Here is a 15,796-nt window from a genome sequence, read left to right as displayed (position 1 = left end):
TACTTACAGGTGACCATGTTACCTATTTATATGTGAACATGTTATCTACCTACATGTGACCATGTTACCTTTCTACATGTGAACATGTTACCTACTTACAGGTGAACATGTTACCTATTTATATGTGAACATGTTATCTACCTACATGTGAACATGTTACCTTTCTACATGTGAACATGTTACCTACTTGCAGGTGAACCTGTTACCTATTTATTTGTGAACATGTCACCTTTCTACAGGTGAACATGTTACCTATTTATTTGTGAACATGTCACCTTTCTACATGTGAACATGTTACCTACTTACAGGTGAACATGTTACCTATTTATTTGTGAACATGTAACCTTTCTACATGTGAACATGTTACCTACTTTCTGTCACGAGCTGGTGTAGGAGGATGTTTTAGGACCCAAGATGCAGATAACCAGATGAGCGAGGCAGGAGGTAGATGATGAAAATAAAATCCTTTATTTAGGAGTAGTCCAAGAGCAGGGAGCCAAAACCCAAAAGTCAAAATCCAAAAATCTAAACTGAGTAATCAAAAACACTAGAGAACTAGAAAAACTGGAAACACTAGACACTCTGGAAACACTAGAAGCTAGGAACAAGAACGAGACTGACAAGAACAATGAACCGACAACACACTGAGACACAGACAGGGTTTTATACACTGGGGAGGATGAGAGGGAGATGAACTGCAGGTGTGTGGGGAGAGAGAGACCAGGTGAACTCAATTACTAATCAGGGAGGAAACTAACATGACCTAAGAATAAAACCTAAAGACCAAAAGGGCAGCAAACATAACTAATATTCTAAGGGGGAAGCTGAAACTAAAGGAAAACACTACAGAAAGAAAAACTACAGGGGCGTGACTAAAAGGGGGCCAAGGGAGCACAGGACCTGGGAGGGGGATGCTTGAGGAGGGAACCCTAGAGGGCTGAAGATCTGGGGGCAAATGGGAAACACCAGGAGACACATAAGGAAGACGCAGACAAGGACACATGAGGGCGCTAGGAGACACAAAAGGAGAACCTAGAGAGGGATGGAGAACACAAGGAGACACATGAGGGGAGACACAGACGCAGACCATGACACTTTCATGTGAACATGTTACCTACGTACATTTAAACATGTTGCCTGTTTACATGTGAACATGTTACCTACTTACATTCTTATTCTAATAAGGTGAAATGGTCCATAGTTATTTAGATAAACAAAACACATGTGAAATGCTTTGGGAGTAATCAGAATATTAGGCTGCACAAAGGAAATCTGCAATAGCGTCCTGCTCCAGCTGACTAAACAAGCACCTCACAATGTTTGCAGGCTAAGTCGTGTGCTTGACGTTGCTTTACTGACTCCTGCTGTATAGGTGGGTAGGCCACCTTGGTGAGCGTCGTCTGTCGACTACTGACAGAGACGCGTTTGCATTCTGCATTTCCCTCAAGGCCATAAGTGGGTGTAAGCAGTGACAGAGACTGAAATGTAAGAAGATCCCTATATTCACTACATGCACGTCGAAGAAAAGAGTCACCTGTCCATTCTTTAGACTTGTACACTCCATCTCACTGAAACAGATGATTTAATCAGTGGCTTTTACAGTGGCTGCATTGGTGAATAAGCTTGTATGTACATTTTTTTATGAAACAGGAGCTTTTTATGCTACTATTTCAAACTCTTTCGGAGCGCAGTTTCTCCAAGTGAGATGGATTTAACTGATGATTAAATTTGATATCTGTGTTTAGAAAGAAAAGCAAGCCATTTGAACACACATTCCTGGACTCTATTTTAACCCTTTTCTGAAATTTCATCTAGCGAATATCTTTCTAAATACCTAATTGGCCGATCGAGCAGCGATGACGAAAGGGATTATTTACAGCTCAGATCACTAAACCTATCTTAAATGGAATTTCAATAGATTTTCTTCCACAAAGTGAGTACAAAAAAAACCCTCTAACACACCCTCATCATGACTGCATTTCAGAGGAATCAGAAAACACACATAAAGCTGATGTTTGTCTGAGCTGTGAGGGATGATGCTTTCGTCGGTCTGCCCTTGACTTTCCTCCGTAAGTTTTCTACTGTATGAAAGCGTCATTTAAAAGGAATTACGTAGTCATAACAACCATCTCAGGTGCAGTGTTTTGTGTCGTCCACAGTGGTTGAGACTGAAGTAGAGGCTTTATCTCTGTGGGGAATGGCTGCATCAATCAAACAGCTTTGATACGTCGTACAGTTTCAGCTGTAATGGGACTTTTTCCCTGTTGAGCTTTCCTGATCAGATTTATTACTGAAGAACAACGGATAACCGTAATCATAGGGACACACACTGTGTTCGAAGACTATTATTTCTACTGTCGTTGGCCTCTTCTGTTTTAAATATGAGCGGCGTTCTATTGTATTTAAAGACGTGTTTGAAATTTTAAGTGCCTTTCATGGTTTTTTTTATGAGTGTAATTTGCTATTTAAGGTTCAGACTGTCTGCCATTCAGAAATAGTGCGACACCGTGTCTTTTTATAGCATTTCTTCTCGCCCACCGCTCTGTTTTGGCTGGTGTTTCTCTGGAGAATACGGCGTGGTTCTCTACTCTAATCCATACAGCACACTGTGCTCACAGCATGGCTGCAGGTTTGACTGAGCAGCCCTGCTGTGGGAAAGATTGTGTTTGCAGGTGTGTGCAGGATCCACTTGTTGGCTTGACAAGACGCAAGTTGGAGACAAACGTTGATTTCATTGTTGCTTTTGTTTGTGTTTACTTAGCATTATAACTCTGCCCCCCCCTCCCCGGAGTGGGATTTGTAAATATGCACTGGTGCGTTCCTGTTTTTATACTCAGACGTAGTATAACATCATGTAAATACAGTTTGTGCCAGTGATTTCCATTGTTATGGTCAGTGGGGGAAGCTTTTACTCTGCAAAGCCTTATTAGACGGGTCTCGTCCTTGAAGTTACAGGACCGAACAGAAAGCGTGTTTATTACACCATATAAAGCAGACATGCACTTTAACAGGCCTTAGTTAGGACGTTTGCATTAAAGCCTTCATGTTGGTTTCCACCACTGGATTTTAACTGTGGTTGCATTAGTCACCCAGTGTTTTCCTGAGCCCTCCTTGGCTCTTGTGTTTAATATGAGTACCTCTGTGGTCAGAGATAAGGCTGTTATGGCCGTGACAAGGCCTTGTCTTGCTTTGCCATGATGCTTCTATTGCTCCCAGTGCCTGTTTGCTTCCAGGGCCAAAAACAATATGCTGTAAATTGCGCCATGGCCTCTTCAGGTTGATGTGCTGCCTGTGAACGTGATGTGATTGGGTATCGATTCACACCACAGCACTAAAATTGCCTGCCTCGTGGCCCAGACACCGGTGGTGACAGCTTCAGTACGGGACAGGAGAAGTGGTCGGGCTTTGGTCCGCGTCCGGCAGGGGATATCTCCTCTCCCCTTTCTGATCTTCACACTCTTCCTCACAGAGGAACGGATTAGAGCTTTAAGGAAAGGAGCCCACCTACAGCGCTGCATGAATACATCACTCACAGCAATCTAACACGCCTCACAAGCAAGGCAGTCCATTCTGGTTGCATTTTACAATTCCTTTATTAAAAAAAACGTGTAAACATCTTCCTTTCATTAAAATTTCAGTGATATTTGCACACAGGCAGTTTTTTAATCTGTTCAAGCTTTAACATTTGCAACACCGAACAAAGACGGGCCGGCTTTTCATTAGCAAGTAGTGGTGACACAGCACTGTCAATCTGCATTCAATATGATTAAAACATGCCCCGGATCCAATCGGATGATGAATAATGCAGGAGATAAAAGTGTGTGTAATGAATAAATGGCAAATAATCCCACTACAATTAACTCTCTCATACATACAATATGCAAACTAGTCGCGCTCCACCTGCAAGCCAAAGGTGTCCAGCCGATGTACATCTAAAGAAGCATTGTACCTCATGAACATGGTTTCCTATCTGCTGCTCTGCCTCGGATGGAGGCATCGTGTTTTAGATGTTAATTGGTACCTTAAAGTTGTTGGCGAAATACGAGTGAAGCGCGTACATCTCAGAAATGATGTGGTTAATTAGCAGCAATGCTATAGAGCCCTCAGAAAAGCATCTGAAATGCAAATGTCTTCCTTGGGTTTAATGCAAATGTTGGTGGCTGTGATTGCAGCAACACAGACTACATCTGAGTTCATCTGACTCGAAATTACAATCTGAAGCGCGTTTGTTTAATTCTAACCAAAAGGGTTTATCAGAGGGTTTGAGACAGTGGCGTGAGCAGAAGCCAGAACAACAAAGCCTAAAATAATCCAGGGATTATTTGTTATTTGAGAACTACATGTAAGTCGCTTTGGACAAAAGCGTCTGCTAAATACATAAACATAAACATAAACATTCACTATGGATGTTCTAATTATTTGTTGAAATCCATTTCCTCGTGGATTTTAGGGTCTCTGCCTGTGATTTAAGTCAGACGCCAATCAGTGGCCGATATATTCAATTTTTTCTATATCGTCCATCGTCCGAAATGATTTTTAAAAGATAAAAAATATTTAAAAAATAATAATCAGGCACTTGTGTGGTCAACTGCCACGACCAGACTGTAGGAAAGACCTGAAGGACTCTAACACACCATTTTTTTATGTTTTGAGTTTGTCTTATATTTGAAGTTCAATAAATATATATTTATTGGCTTATTTAATGTATAATGCACACAGTGAGTGTTTAGTTGTCTTTCACAATTAACGTGCTGCTAAAACATTTGGATATCGGCCTTAATAACCACCTTCAGATATCGGCAACAAGATTCTTTAAAAATCGGTATCGGCATCAGCCTTAAAAAAAACCCCAAATCGGTCGGCCTTTAGTTTAAATCTGTCCTCACTGTAGCCACGATGAGCACCAGGTACTCATCTGACTTTATTTTCTACGCATCCCGTCGCGAGTGAACTTTGGGAGGAGTTGGCAACAGAACTATGTGTAAAATGAAGCTACACTGTAAACAAAGTGAGACTAAATTAAGATATTTTGTCACAGAAATGGGTTTGTAATTAAATTGTGACCCACTTGCTCTTCCTCTCTGCTGTGAAGTGTCAAACATAACAGCTCCGTGTGATCCTAAACGAACATTTGCATTTTCTTACCACGTTGTGCCTGACTGGTTGCCAGCAGCTGCAGCCCAGTGAGAATCTCTGGCCCAACACTTTAGCTTCTTCTCTGCTCCACCACCACACATTCATGTCCACAGAACGGGACTTTTATAGGCCTTTGTAGGTATTAATTGCTCTTTGTCTGCTGCTGCTGCTTTCGCTTCGCGGCAACAGCTAATTTGTGTTCTGCCAATTGAACCTCGGTTTAGTCAAGTGTTGCCTTCAGTAAGAGTTGTTCTTTGTGGTCAGTTGAAGCGTGCACATAAGCCTCCATTACACTGGTTTTCTGCTTCCTGTTTAAACCTTCATTGCTTCATGATGCAGAATGTTGGCGGGGTTTTCTAGAAAAAGTCCATGTACAAGATCACAATGTCCTCCACACACTTAGACCACATTTTAAACCTCTTTAAAATTATTCTTATCAACTGAGTAGTGTCTGGTTTCACAAATTGACAAATTTTCTGTTTGACTGATCAGTTTTAAAGAAAACCTGTTTGGCCTATCAAAGCAGAGGAGATTCTACGGGAGCCTGAATGTCCAAGCAGGAAGTCTGAGCAAATAAAAAGCTGAGGTTGCACTCCTCCTGCTTTTGCGTGAATGTTGTCGATCTGGGTTGGAGTTGGGTTGGCAGTTCTGGATGAAACACAGCAGCTGCTGCAGAGCAGAAGTGTGGATGAAGACGTGCTTGTAAAGAACATGGGGCAACATCGGATAAGGGTTTGGGACCTGGAATCGGATGTTGTGCAGAAAAACTTATAGTCATGTCCGCACAAATAGCTTGTCAACACTAATTCCCTTAAATGCCGCATGATGAACCCACAGGCTTCCAAAAAAGTTTTGACATCTCCTGTGATTTCGTTTTCCCTCACAGTCATTCCTAGTTTCAGCTGTTAATTAAATAGATCTAGTCTGAAACCGGCTTCTCCCTCTCTCTCTCTGTCTCACTCACTGCTGCCGGTGCTGTGATGGGTCAGAGCGGCACGGATCAGCTGATCTGAGGACAGCTCAACAAAAGTGAAATAAACCTCAAACCTTATTGGGATAATAGTGACATAAAACACAGCAGAGCATCATTTTACCTGCAGTTATTCAATCCTGAAGTAAAACGTAACTTCTATGAGAAACAAATCAGTAAAGCAGAAAGAAATGTTATTTTTATTTTTACATTTTTCATTTCAGTTCAGACTATTTAGAATGTTGTGTTTTCATCACATTTAGCTTGTTTTTTTTAAGGGACGTTCCGATATGAATGTTTTGGGCCGATATCATTGTTATGGCCGATGACCGATACTTACCGACATTTATATATATATATATATATATATATATATATATATATATATATATATATATATATATATATATATGTATATATGTATATATGTATATATATATATATATATATATATATATATATATATATATATATATATATATATGTATATATGTATATATGTATATATATATATATATATATATATATATATATATATATATATATATATGTATATATATATATATATATATATATATATATATATATACATATATACATATGTAGACAGAAAATTATGCAAGCTGAATTTTTGACTGTTTTGCTTTATTTCTACAAAGTGGAATTCATAATATGTAGTTACACACACACACACACACACACACACACACACACACACACACACACACACACACACACACACACACACACACACACACACACACACACACACTTATGCTTCTGTGATGATTACCATCACTGTCACAGGACTAAACAGTTACGCATCATCACCCACTCACCCTCTGAAACAGATACACAAACGAAAAGAAGATGGAAAAAAATTGGTTGTTAATATCGGCCCAGTTGTACTTATCAGACCGATTCCGATATGTTAAAAAATGACTAACATCTGCCAAGTAATGACGACAGATCGTGCATCCTCATTTTTATTTTACATATCTTAATCTTTTGTCATGACTCCCATCCTTCACCCTCCTCTGCCTCCTCATTTCACCTTCATCCAGCTCACCTGGTCCCCTCACCAAGCTCCTGACAAGCCCTGTTTCCCTGGCAACCACAATCAACTCCATTCTTCTCACCTGTTCCTGTCATCAGCTTCATCCACTTCACCTGCTCCCGACTCCTCAGCTCAGCTCACATACCTGCTTCCCTTGCTTTAAAAGAACCATTCAGCTACCCAGTCTCTGCCAGATTATTGAAAACATTTGCCAGTAAATTCTCCAGCCATCCACCCTGCCTGAATTCTGCCTCCGGACCTCGTTCTTTGCCTGACCCCTGCCTTGTATTCTGCCTGGATGCCACCACGACCTTCGCCTGTCCTCTACCACGTCTCCTGCCTGTTCCCTCTACCTGCATGTCCGATCTGGTTTTGACCCTCGCCTCCTCTTCGACTCTGTCTCCAGCCTCGCCCTCCTCTGGTAACTCCACAAAAATAAAAGACCTTTTTTTTTATATACTTTTACTGTGTTTGGCGTCATTACGGGTCTTCTGAGTTCTGTTCATGACATCTTTGTTCATTTTATGATTTTGTTGCATTGTTGGAAAAAGAACCTTAACATAAAAAGGATTTGAGATATTTTATATTTAAAGTTTTGAACATTAAACATTATTTAAGTTGCATTCTATACTTTTTAGAAATATTTGCTCTACAAATCATCTGGTATATGGCAATGTTCCAAAACATTCATTTAGGCATGTATAAACAGAAGACAGGAACATGCATTGCTACTGGATGTGCTTCTAAATTTATCATGATGTAGATTTTAGGACAAATCACCCATTCCTAGTTGTCATAAAAAAATGGAGACATCTCATGTTCTGCGAGTGCTTTTTGCCCTCATTCTGCCACCGTCACTTGAGTTAAGCCTTTAGGGGAGCAAGTCTGAATCTTTCAGAAGGTACAACAGAAATGGTGGGTGTTTCTCAATGTCAAGGCGCCTGGCCTTGCGAGGCGATGTCTTACGAGGAAAGAAAACGGTTAAATGGAACAGACTTGCATTACATGACCGCGACTTCCGCAGCAGTCACGTGACGTCACGTGACACAGGAGATAATGTTATATTTTATACATTTAAGTTTCAATATAAATATATAACTAGCTTTTTATCATTTAAATTGCGTATATATGAAATTAAATAAGTGAGTTACTACCCACTAGCCACCGAAGCTGCAGCTACTAAGCAACTAACCAACCATAGAAACTTCTTTGGATCTAAAAAAAACCATTTAAAATTAGTTTACTTGCTTTTAAACTTGAAATTTGGCCCCAAATTAGCTGCCGGCTTCTGCCTCCATCCTTTTGAAAATAGCGTGGTGTGTTCTGGTAACGTTTTGACCAAGGCTAGGCTACAAGACACCTCCCATGTATCCTTCCTTGCTCAGCTAGCTAAACGGCTAACAAAAGGAGAAAGCACGCCTCGGTAGAACATGAACACTGGAACACATCTTGGTGGTTACTGATGACTTATCTCCTAGGCAACCGGGGCCTAGACATCAAGGCGATGTTCCTTGGCGTTGAGGAAAAACCCAATATTTTTGTTTACCACACTGTGTTTGTGAGCTGAAACTGAAGGGGATTTTTATTATTGTATGATGGTTGAGGAGTTCAGCCCGTACTGATTTATCTATAAAACAACATGGATTAAGTTTCAAACCTCTTTAGGATTAATCCTGTGAAAAGTGTCAAACTGCTTAATTCCTAATAATATTTCCCTGTTGGAAACCTGTCAGGATTCTGACCACATGATTGCACCAGTTTTGGTGAAAATGTTAAAATGTACCAGTCCTGTAATCTTCTCCATAATAAACAATGATAAAAGGTTGTTATATCAGCTCCAAACTTACTTAAAGCACATGAAAATGCTGCAGAGGACAACACAGCTTCAGTCAGCTGCAATGGGTTTAGATAGACTCACTTATGATAATATCCACGCTGAACGCGGCCATTAAACTCACAGATTGAACAAGAATCACTTTCTTTCCAAATGACTCTTTCATTTTTTTTTCAGCTAAGCCATTTAAAGTCTGAAAACCATGTAAAAAGCCTACATTTGGAGTCAATTCAACACAACCATTAAATTCAAATATTTACATTTGATTTTGAAAAGTAAAAAAGTGGTTTTGCTGCCAACTTCCAGCTTTGAAGTGCAAAACAACGAAGGCCTCCCTTTCCTTGAGTTGGCTCTGTAGGTGCTGATGTCTAAAACCGAGGCGGTTTTCTTTACACGCAGCAGAACAAAGCTTGATTTAGGGGAGTGGGAGGAAAGCTCTGGTTGATCTATGTGTGTTTTGCTTCATAGGTGAGAAGAATGATGAATGGATGAGGTCCACAGCCACCGTAATGGTACTCTTGAGCACCGTGGCAGAGGGAATAGAGCACATGTGTAGCTGAGAGAACAAATGCAGCCTCTTTCAATCAGGGCCACCTAAAAGTAAAATAACTGACAATACATCCTAGTTGTGTCCTTCTGTGATAGGCCTTACGCCCGGAGGAGGTGGGGAGCGCGTCAGGGGGGCACTAAATGAGGTGCAAGTTTCTGCCGAAGAACTGAACAAATAAAAATCTGTTTACCCGACGACAACTGCCGAGGAAAACAAAGGCTGTCGCGGGTGGAAAGCACGGAGGAGCGACAGCAAGGCGTGCGTCGTCGGAGGAGCCTGGAAATCACAGCAACACTTGCAAATATGATCATCTCTCACACCTCAGCGGCAGTGGCGCGCTGGGTTTAGTGTGTCCTAAGGTCGGCTGTTGGGGTTTTCTAGAGAAAAGGTGAAAGCATTAAAAACCACAGCCTTTGGTTTGGTGTGTGTGTGGATCAGTGTGTGTGCATGTTTGCTCTGCAGCTATTTGTCTGTGTGTGTGTTTGCAGTTGTCCTGTCAGGTCATTTGTTGCTGGAGTTATTAATCCCACCCCCGCTCTGCCCTCATTTGGTGATATACTCGCTCTGTCGTTAGTCTGTGTGCCTACTCGGCACGTTGGAGAGAGACACTGGCGTTGTCAAAGCACCACTTATTGCTGCTCTTTTACATATCAGGTGTCAAAAGCAGAGGGTGATTTCATCGGCGCGTTCACACCCCGTCGCACGGCCACGGTCCTCCCCTTGGACACGGGTGATGCACTTAGAGCGGAGAAGGAGCTGACCCAGCCAGTTTGATGCATATGTAGCGCTGAAGCATTGAGCGGCTCTTTAGGCCGTGCCTCCCTCGGGACCGGGTAATTGTCTGTCTGTGTTTCTGTTGTTTAAACTAACTGCATTTTGGCCGTCTTCCTTTTCAAATCAGCAACAGAAACCTCAGTAGGGTAATAATGGAACTAGCCAGCGGTGTCCAGTGGTCAGGAACAGCAGCGTAACAAATCATTACACTGTGATCTGAACATTTTATCTGTAAAGATCTAAATATCATTGATCTTCAACACATTTTCTCCTTTTTTTATGAGAACTTAGGCTGAAAAATACAACCCCGGATGAACAGACTGTAAATGATTAAACATTTGGACTATTCTACGTTGAGACGATGTTTTAGCTTTCAAGGTCAAATGTACGAACGTTTGCCAGCTTATGCCAAAGAAAAAAGACCTTTTCTTCACTGACCTACAGGTTACATGTGGGAAACTTCATATATGTTAATTTTTATTGCACTTTAACATTTTATTGCCTGTGGGCGATTTATGTGCTTAGGATGCAATTACTGTTGACTATTGACTGCTCCATTCTATAAATCACCAAACATCAATAATGCGTTTGACTGGCTAGAGCAGATAATAAATGCCTCTAGAGATAACTGGTCAAAAGTTTGGACACACTTCTGAGCTCCTGTTCGTTAACATCGGAAATATTATTTCACATCGGGTCTTAGAAATCCAAACCTTTCCAAGAGTCAGTTGTATTTTAGAAAAGTAGGAATGAACCTGCAAAGAAAGTGCCAACAACTCAAACTATCAGTGGGTGCAGTTGAGAAGTCACTCACTCTTCGTTGCCTCAGCAGGGCGGCCTGTGATCCGCCCTGCAGTGGGGGGGGCCGAGGGCAGCGCCTCCTGCTGAGCATAAGGGCTTCTGAGTGACAGACGCCCGACCGCTCAGCTCAGCACAAAGACACATGTCCATCTGCGGCGTCTGCACCAGCTGCTCGGTGATGGCTGCAGGTAGTCGGCGGGAAAAGAAACCCGCCCTTCAAAACGAGGAGCTGAAGTCCAAGTCTCGGTTCCAGCTGACAGCTCGGTGCTGCAGCGCACGAGCTGTGGTGTCTGGGAGGTTTCAGGCTCAGAGCAAAGTTTTGGTTTCATCATTTGAATCTGCATGAAAGAGAGCGGCTAAATATCACAATATCCTCTGATATGCATCCAACAGACTCACAGCTGAGGACTTCTGAGATCATTATGAATGAAAAGGCATTTGTTCGTAGGATGTTTTAGATGTGTGTGTGTGTGTGTGTGTGTGTTACATTTCCTCTCCACACAGACAAGTCTGGCAGTAATAACTTAGCTTTGCAGTTTTTTTCCACTGATATAAGTTAAATACAGTGTTAAATAAAACCCACCACCAGCTGCAACATAGAAAGCATCACTTTTATGCAATTAGAATCAAGTGAAATGTATTTTTCCAGCAATAAACCTTTCTGTTTTTTATACTTTACATGCCTTTACTTTAGGAAAAGAGTCCAAGACATAAAAAAGATGAAGTGCTTGCAAAGCTGCGACGCAGGAATGAAACCCAGAAGGAAAATGATGTTATGGGAGAATAAGACAACCTGTTGTTTTCCACTGGCAATGACAAACTGCAGCTCTCATCTACAAAATGCATCAATTTATTTTGTATTGAGCTGAGTTTTAATGTGTACTAATTCTATAAGGACCTGGCGGAGCCCGTGTTTTCCCTTTCATCCTATAGCGGGATGAAAAGCAGTTCTGAAAGGAGGCTTTTTCAATTTGTAAATGCAAAATATTGCAATGTTGATCTTTTGAGGACTTGAATCTCATTTGGAATTTGCATATCCCAGCGAAGTGTACTGTAATTTGTCTTTGATGATTGGTTCCTCTTTAATAGATGGGGGGATTGCCTGAGCTCCCTGCTGCCCTGTCCTCCTCTCCCCTCTGCTGGAGAGACACACTGAGCCTTTCACACGTGGCTTGACCATCAGAGCAGTGAGAAAGCACTAATATTTTACCGACCCGAAATGGAAAAAGAAGGATTAGGCGCAGCAACCTTCAGCGAAAGGCTTTTGCACCTAACGGGTGACGTTTTGTTTGTGCTCCGAAAGGAGGAGCCTTATCACGTGTGAGATGTGTTCCAGAGCGTAAAGCTTTGGGCTTTGAAGCTTTTCGTATGTGCTGTTGGGAGAGGCGAGCTGCTGGAACAGCGTGTCTGCATTCAGGGTGAATCCCCGTCATGGGCTCCCCTTCCCCGCGCCGCAAACGTCTGGCTTTTTATCACAGAGCAGATACAAATGCTTGATAACGAATGACTGGAAGGCAGACGGGAGAAATTGGACTGTTTCAATTTCACAGCCAAGAGCCGCATAGATTGCTTTTGTTTTTATTGTGGGTTTAGGTGGCACAAGAAATTTGCAGTTATTCGCGCAATTAGCGGTAATTACGGAATAAACATTTATCTTGTTTTCCCAAGAAATTCCGGCGTGCATTCGGCACCGCAGAACAGAGCGAATAGATTGTTTTTCTCCTGAAAGTGCTGCTTGTAAGGTTGACGCCAATTAGCGACTAATACCTGTGGGATTTGCAGTCTGCTCAAACTCGTGCTTTTGCTTTCCCCACTAAGATCAGACGATTAATGACGGGTGGAGAAGGCTTGCAGGACTACGGCCTAAACGCTGCAGCTGTGGAGCCGTTATGGCCGCCTCCCTTTTCAGCGCCCCGTCACAGATTATGACGAGGCTACATTTGCTCTGCACGCTTGATCTCAGGTAGTGCAACTAATCACACGTAGACACAGAAGCATCAGACGCGTTCCCCTACCTTTGCAGCTCCCGTTTGATTGCGTTTCGTTGCACTACAGAGGAATAGGTTTATTTGAGAGTTTGTGCATGATCTAGAAGGGCGAGACGCCAATAAGAGCTAGGGCTGTTTAGCTGCTGGTTTACATCTGAAGCTGATTTTTCAGTTTGTTCTGAGGACCTTGCAGCACGTTTTTGTTTACAAATAATACTCTTGGTTTGTTCCCATTTTCCCGAGACAGGAAGGCGATTTATCCTCCTGAATGTGGATTTATTGCTATCATTTGTTTATTTTTTGTGCTTTTTTGTGGAAAAAGGAAAGTTAAAATGTTCTCGTTTCATTTCTGATTTCATTTACAAATATATGCTTTCAATCGTGTTTCTTTTTTGTGTGCTTCTTTCTAAAGAATTGAGCGTATTGGTGCCACTTAGCAAAACCGCGGTGTGGGTAAAAAACTGCAGAAGTGCACAAACCAAAATTCTCTTCTAACACGCAGAGCTGCACACGTGAATCATATTCGAGGAGCATGTTTCATTTGGTGCATTTCCTTTCCACTTCATACAAACAATATTAAATAACCATGAAACATTTTATGCATAACAAAATGTGCAGACTTAAATAGATGAATACTTTCTGCTTAGACTGCAGAGCCATTTGTGCACTTTTTCATTTGGCAAAGAGTAATGCCTTTGTTGTCCTCAGTGTGCTGGAGCTTTGCAGACGTTTTACCACTAAAGGATTTAATTCATTCTACATTTTTGGGGCTGACACACACACGCACACACACACACACACACACACACACACACGCGCGCACAAACACTAAAATAAATAAAAACCAGACACATGTTTGTCTCACTGCACTATTGTGATCCCACATGTGTGTAACCGGAGACGAGCTGGGCTTGAAATCATGACACACAGAGGCACAAGTGATGTGCTAGCATTACTTTAGTCCACCTAATTTTGCTGAGAGGGTTTGGAAATGAGCAAACATAAATTTATTGCCCGGACGCGGTTATGGGATGATAAAAAGATGCCCTCTGTTGCTTTAAAGGGCTGGAGTAAGTGTGTCTGTGATTCACTAAACTCTGAAATAGCCCGGCACCACTTAAGGAAACCGAGCAGCTCCGGTTGGGCGCTGCTGTGAATCAGTGCTTACTACAGCATTGTGTCACATTAATATTTGAGTGCTACATATTGTCAAGTTGCTGTAGGACTTAAACAGCACTTACACTGAAGTGTACTTACTTCCACTCCTTGTTTATTTCTTCCACAGACACCTGTGCAGACGCCATATTGGTTTCCGTGTTTATATTGAACTTGACCTCTGACCCCTGACCTCCTGCATAAGCTTGGTAATCATTTCATTTTTTAATTTGGAAATTATGATTGATTTGAACCTTTTTGCCATTATGACTCACACTCGTTGCCGTTTTGGTTAAGCGTTATAATTGTTTTCTATTTGTGAAAATATGACAGTTGTGTTCTTTTAATTTATTCGTGTCCTTTTGTGCAAACATGTTTTTATCTCTCCTCACGCCCTGTCGCCTTTATTGTCCTTCAGCCGTCAGCGTTCCAGACATGAACTGTCGACCCCGCTAACATCTTTCACTTCTTTCTCGTTCTGTCGTTTATTTTCATCATCTTTGTGTGATAAAACATCTAACCACGTCCTCATTGATTTTTTAAATCTATTACCAAGGATTACAAGTCCCCATTTCACACGTTGTGTAATGCAGGAAGTTTGTATCAGCATCTCTCTCCCTCCTTTTACTGTGTGTGTGTGTGTGTGTGGGAGGAGGTAATGTTTGAAAGTGACAACACATGGAAGCTAAAGACAAAAGGAGGATATGTGGCACAGCGGTGCATTGCAGTATCACGTCCCTTGTGTGCATTATGCTATTATTTCCAGAAATATCGCCTGAACACCCACCAGGCAGACAGTATGCAAAGAAACAATTGCCTGTTTTATCGAATCTCTCCCCCCCAAAAAAAAGCCAAGTCTCTGTAATCGTAGGCGTTCAGCAGTAGCTTGAGGCCAGCAGGCTGATGGTGTGGCGGGGCTCCACGTTCAGAGAGATGGCAGCAGGAGGGAGAAGAGGAGTCACAAGGTTGCAACCCAGAGCAGTAGACTTGCTTGTCTCAGCAGAGTAAACATCACCCCTCGTCTGCACACAGTAATGACTAACGGCCGTGGACGTGAACAGAAACGGTATCGGGACGGCTGCCTCGTCCTGCCGTACCCCACGCTGCCCCTCCTCTCATCTCGGAGCCTTTGCATTCCTACAAAAACAAGGAGAGGAGTTGAGGTGCTGGAAGTGCTCTTACCTCTGCTCCTGTTTGTTTATAGTGCCACAAAAGGCCACTGAACTTAATCAAAGCAAAGACAGATAAGTGTGGTTTCACTGGTGCTGGGATCTCCACTGGAGTGTTGCAGCTGGAGTGCGCTGACCACCGTTGTACGCGGACTTATCCAGCTAATCAGAGCAGTGGAAAGGCAGCACAACAACAGGAAATTATGAGTGATTGGGAGCATCTTGAGATCTGACCCCAAGTAGTTGGACTGATTTTCTTTTAATTGGTTGTCGTCTCCCACTTGACACCATCAGAAGCTTCACGCTGGAGGTGAGGCCGATGAAATGGTTCTGTAATATTACTGCGAGCAAGATAAGGCGTG

General features: G+C 42.1%; 1 protein-coding gene across 11 annotated transcripts in view; it reads left to right on the top strand.

The window, feature by feature from the left end:
* The window catches only part of camta1a (calmodulin binding transcription activator 1a), a 431,227-nt gene that overhangs the window by 56,530 nt on the left and 358,901 nt on the right, over positions 1 to 15,796 (top strand). Inside the window, exon 1 of one of the 11 annotated variants that reach the window (XM_054746321.2) lies at positions 14,406 to 14,474. The exons of the other annotated variants lie outside the window; for them this stretch is intronic. The gene's annotated coding sequence lies outside the window, so the exon portion shown is untranslated. Of the gene's footprint in view, positions 1 to 14,405; positions 14,475 to 15,796 lie in introns of those variants that run through there. 11 annotated transcript variants of the gene reach the window in all.

The sequence above is a fragment of the Nothobranchius furzeri genome, chromosome 15, assembly GCF_043380555.1.
Source record: "Nothobranchius furzeri strain GRZ-AD chromosome 15, NfurGRZ-RIMD1, whole genome shotgun sequence".
Lineage (NCBI taxonomy): Eukaryota > Metazoa > Chordata > Actinopteri > Cyprinodontiformes > Nothobranchiidae > Nothobranchius > Nothobranchius furzeri.
Note: the sequence above shows the minus strand (reverse complement) of the source record. Positions and strands in the feature narration are given on the sequence as shown.